General features: G+C 42.0%; 1 pseudogene; it reads left to right on the forward strand.

The window, feature by feature from the left end:
* On the forward strand, positions 1-333 carry LOC146004607 (protein GVQW3 pseudogene; annotated as a pseudogene).
* The last annotated feature ends 5,539 nt before the right edge of the window (positions 334-5,872 follow it).

The following is a 5,872-nucleotide window of genomic DNA, read 5'->3' on the forward strand; positions in this document are numbered from 1 at the left end:
ATGAATGCGAGTGAGGAGCAACGAATAGCAATTAAGTTCTGTTTCAAAGCCGGAAAAACGGCGACAGAAACTCTTGAGATGATAAATACAGCTTACGGGGATCAAGCATTATCCCTGTCGAATGTGTTCCGATGGTATGGACGCTTTCGTGACGGACGAGACGACGAAATGAACAGAAACATCGATGCAGTTCGACAATTGCTTCTTGAGAACCGCCAGTTGTCGCTCAGAATGATAGCGGACGAATTAATTATCAGCAAGGACACGGCGAGGAAGATTGTTGTGGAAGATTTGCGGAAAAGGAAGATTTGCGATTCGTTCCACATTCCCTGACTGACGAGCAGAAAGGCCGAAGAGTTGCGGCCTGTCAAGACTTGATATTCACAACTGACAGTGACACCACCCCACTTATTCGCCGGACCTAGCACCTACGGACTATTTTCTGTCCCCGAAATTAAAATCCCAATTGAAAGGTCATCTTTTCGACTCTGTTTATGACATTCAGAAGGGCGTGACGTGTGTTTTACACCCGATTCCCGAAGGTAACTTCTAACACGGCATCCAGAGACTGTACGACCGTGCACGTCTAGTTACACCATCTGAAGAATAAACAATAAAAGTTTTGATTACTTTCCTGTAAGCATGTTTTTCATTCCAGTCCTAAAACTTAGTACACGCACTGTGTGTATATAGGCGATTCGAAAAAAAAACAGTAAACTGGACTTTGTCCACCCCCCCCCCCCCTTCAGGATTGAAAGGTCAAGATTTTGAAAATACCCGCCTTCTGCAAGCTGGTTTTCACCGTCACGTAGGCCAGCTCTGCATAAAAAAAATAAGTATGGCTGTCACTAAAAAAATAACAGCTAATAATAAAAAAGGATCTTGTAGTGATTCTATCATTACACCAGTGGCGTCTACTGAGTCCAAGATCTGGGCTATCTCACTACGTCACAGGGTCCTAGGCTATGAATAGAAATAAATTTACCTAAAAAATTAGGTTGCCAACTCCTAAGAAATCAGGTTGCCAACTCATAGGAAATCAGGTTGCCAACTCATAAGAAATCAGGTTGCCAACTCATAGGAAATCAGGTTGCCAACTCATAAGAAATCACCTTGCCAACTCATAGGAAATCAGGTTGCCAACTCATAGGAAATCAAGTTGCCAACTCATAGGAAATCAGGTTGCCAACTCATAGGAAATCAGGTTGCCAACTCATAGGAAATCAGGTTGCCAACTCATAGGAAATCAGGTTGCCAACTCCAGAATCAGCATCATCATCTCACTGATATGAATAATATTATTTACAATTTCTGATCTATTTTCCTCCTGTATTTTATTCTTTAGACTTCAGGCTTCGCAGAGAGCCTAGCTAGCCCAGAATATACGCTCCTGCATTACACCCATAGACGCCGGAAGCGAGACTAATCAATTCTGTTGCTGCGCTTCCGACGTCTCAGTGGGCGTCAAGGTTTAGACTGCTGCAGGGAGAGGATTTCGCCAAATACTTCGCACGAACGACGCTAGATAGCGTACGGAATCGAGAGCTTCTACGCTGGAGCAAATAACGCTCGACCAGGTAAAACGAGCGGCATACGCTCGAGGCCCACCAGTAGTACAAGTACCTAGGTATAATAGTCATTTGTCTGTGGTAGTAGTCCCTCAAATTGGATCGCGAGGTGAAATTGAAACTTAAGTATAGTCGACGCGCTAGCTACGTTAAAGACCGGCTGGATTTGAAGTGCACGGAGCGCGCCCACCAGCTGCAACAATCACACTCAACGCACAATGTTGCCACACATCTACTCTACGCCACCTTGTCCCTCCGCGCACAAGCACCTTCCCACGGTCTCCACATTGAAGTTGCAAAGTACGGCAACAGCGTATACGCAGTCATGTGACTGAGACTCCACGTGGAGTAGACGAGCAGGATGACAGCTGCGCCCATTGTCTCAAGGACTCCACGTGGAGTAGACGAGCAGGATGACAGCTGCGCCCATTGGCTCAAGGACTCCACGTGGAGTAGACGAGCAGAATGACAGCTGCGCCCATTGGCTCAAGGACTCCATGTGGAGTAGACGAGCAGAATGACAGCTGCGCCCATTGGCTGAAGGTTGAGTGTGATTGGACGAAAACAACTCGCCCGCTATTTATCCCCACCCACGTTTGTGGCGGCGGTCGACGTTAACGAAGCAAACGCGTGGACTATAAACATAGTCATTACCTACATGCTAAAATGTAGTTTAGTCTCTTACCAATACAGTGATATGGAAATTAAATGATTGTGGGCTGAAACAGCCCGGGCGGATATTACATACAGTACATGCGCACACGATCATTGTCACATTAAAATGACATTCCATTGTAAACGCTCGAGCGTGGGAGACTCGTACGAGAGAGTGGAAGTGGTTCCATGCATACTCATGGACGTCCGGAAGGGGGGGAAGGGGGTCCTCGGCCCCTCCCTGGAATGTGAAGGTCCATCTAAAAAGTATATATTTCACACAATTTCATTTCAGTCACAGTAATTTATGTTAATATAAGAGTGCTGAAGGAACAGTATTTTTTGACGGGGCATCACTATTATGGGGGAAAATATGCCTCCCTTGCCCCCCTGAAAAAAATATCTTGCTTGCCCCTCCCTCTGATGGTTCCTATATAGTTCGTTTCTGGAGGCAATCAACACCAATATCAAAACTTTGAATGCATATTGTACATTCATCCAATAAATGTATTCTTTTCAATCCTTTTTGATATTGACATTCTATTTTATCAGCATAAACGGGAACTTTTTGCCATCTTCCTATTTCTTTAAACTATTGATTTTCTTGTATTTTTATCAATTTCAAGTTGGCAAGATGGCGAATTGCTCCCCATTGCTACATAAAAAAGTTGAAATTACAACTTTGAACTGGACTCAGACGATAGCTCGGTTGTGATAACTGGCAAAACGTTCATGTGCGTTTTGAGTATTCTTGTGGTTGCAACTTGTGTGGAGGTGGAGGAGCGGGGATATGAACCGAAAGGATGCATGGTATATTTATGTAGAGGAGAGAATATGGTGGTCTCACCCATGGTGTACTGGTAACGTAGTCTCCTTGTAACCAAAGGGGCCCTGATTCTGTACCCGGTGGGGGCACAAGCGGTACGGATCCAACTTTAAACTGTAGGCAGTGTTGCCACATGAAGGGAAATTTCCCTTTTGCAGGGAAATTCTTACCGAATTTTTAGCCAAAAGGGAAAAGGGGATTTTGATTTTTAAAAAATATCACAATTTAAGGGAAATTTTAAGACATCTGACTTTACAATATTGCAGTTTAGTTTACAGTTGCATATCCATATTATTTTATTAAATAATTTATTTATTTGCTGTTCTTTCTTATTGCTGGTCCTTTGAATCTATTTATATTTTTGTTAAGTGTATTGTACGTTGCTTTTCTGTATCTTCGGATATGATGATGACCATTAACGATGTAATGGATTCCTTTCCATTATTATTATTATTATTATTATTATTATTATTATTATTATTATTATTATTACTGCTACTGGATCTGCTGCCATTTATTATTATTATTATAGGTGAAGGGAAAAAGTGGTCCAAAAAAGGAAATTTTGATCCTTGGAAAGGGAAATTGTCCCCTCAGATTGTGGCAACACTGACTGTAGGTCCAGTCCTATTCTGTTCTCTAGCTACGAGACTACCCAAAAATGTACCAAGCCTTGTAACCTCTCGTCCCTAAGACAAAACAGCATTATCCACAGCACTCAAGACGCCGAATCAGTTCCACAGTGCAATGACCACACCATAACACACGTCACACGACGAGAAGAAAGCAAGGCTATTGGGAATGACGCATCTTCTCGCAGTTGCAAGCCCAATCAGCATGCAACCAGCCAGCTGCCCACTCCTAGAAGCTGTTTATGTAAGGTGCGCCCAGCGGTGAACACGCTATGAAAAAAAAATGCACGGGTACTGTGCCCGCAAAATGGCCCCTTGCTGCACGAGGCCCTGAATTTAAATTACCGCGATTTAATGAAAGCCGTGGGTGTCTTTCCTTTGAAACTTATGTTCTAGTCTGAGCCATTCCTCGGCTTGAACATGAGTAGGGAGAACACATTCAGGAAAATGCAAAAATGTTCGCAGAAACGATGGTACATGTGCTCCTTTAACAATGATGATAATTTCGGGCTGACGTCTGTCTATTCTTCCTTACTCTCTCTCTCTTTCTTTCCTAGAGGTTGGAAGACAAAGACGAAAGAGATAGTTTTCCCTTTTATTCACTCTTCCTTTGTTTTCTTTCTTTCATTTGTTCCTCTCTTTATTTTCTTTAACTTTTCTGTTTCTATTTTTGTCGATTTATCTTTTCCCGCATTTCTATTCTCATTCTCTTCTACCCTCTTGTTTTGCCTTTTATCTCATATCTCTCTCTTTCTCATTTGGTATATATTTTTCCTATCCTCCTTTCTTCTGTGTCCTTCATTCTCTTTACATCTCCCTTCCACACTATTTTAGTCTCTCTCCCTCTTTTCTCTCTCTCTCAATTCTCTTTCTTGACTCCTTCATTCCCTCTGCATCTCCCTTAGTGATGTGCCGTAGACTATAAGTTTACGTCTACATGCGTTGTCTACGCGTAATCTACACGAAGATTACATTGACTTAATAGTTTACATAGTCTACTGTAGACAATGTAAACAGCAGGGAAGAAAGACATCCCAGTGGTCTTTGAAAGAGAAAGTATTTTTTCTTCAAACATGTCGATAATCTGGGCCTATAACCAACTCAAGACCATCCGACGTAATCAAAGTTATGGAATTTTCACTAACAAGTGGAAAAGAGACTGCCGGAAGAAAAACAAATGACAGCCATAGTGAAAACTGCCATTATTTTTTACACTGACAAAAGGGAAGGCTAAAAATATTCTTGTCTTATTATTACGGCATACTTTTACTGTCTTTAAAGCAGATTTTTCCACGTGTGAAATGGTGGAAATAGAAGTAGAACAAATCTTGTCATTCTACGGACATCGCATTTTTTTGGGAATGTCGCGACAAGTTTATTTTACAGTTTGATTAATACGTAGTGAATTGGTTGAACGTTAATAAATACTTAAAACACTTATTTCTGAACAGAGGAATAGTTCACGCTCTCTATGTCCACCTGCTGATGCTAGTTGCTGCTTCTAGAACTATGAGAACGCCGTACATTGTCTACACGTAGAATGTAGACAATCGTTGTTTACGCGTAGAGCACATCAATGATCTCCCTTCCACACTCTTTCAGTCTCTCTCTCTCTCTTTTCTTTCTCTCTCAACTCTTTCTTCCTTGTCTCCTTCATTCTCTCTACATCTCCCTCCCACACTATTTTAGTCTCTCTCCCTCCTTGCTTTCTCTCTCAAATCTTTCTTCCATGTCTCCTTCATTCTCTCTACATCAACCTCCCACACTATTTTAGTCTCTCTCCCTCCTTGCTTTCTCTCTCAACTCTTTCTTCCTTGTCTCCTTCATTCTCTCTACATCAACCTCCCATACTATTTTAGTCTCTCTCCCTCTTTGCTTTCTCTCTCAACTCTTTCTTCCTTGTCTCCTTCATTCTCTCTACATCAACCTCCCATACTATTTTAGTCTCTCTCCCTCTTTGCTTTCTCTCTCAACTCTTTCTTCCTTGTCTCCTTCATTCTCTCTACATCTCCCTCCCACACTATTTTAGTCTCTCTCCCTCCTTGCTTTCTCTCTCAAATCTTTCTTCCATGTCTCCTTCATTCTCTCTACATCAACCTCCCACACTATTTTAGTCTCTCTCCCTCTTTGCTTTCTTTCTCAACTCTTTCTTTCTTGTCTCTTTCTCTCTTCATCTCTTTCATTTTTTGCTC

The sequence above is a fragment of the Lepisma saccharinum genome, chromosome 22 (genome assembly GCF_977018435.1).
Source record: "Lepisma saccharinum chromosome 22, izLepSacc3.1, whole genome shotgun sequence".
Taxonomy (NCBI): domain Eukaryota; kingdom Metazoa; phylum Arthropoda; class Insecta; order Zygentoma; family Lepismatidae; genus Lepisma; species Lepisma saccharinum.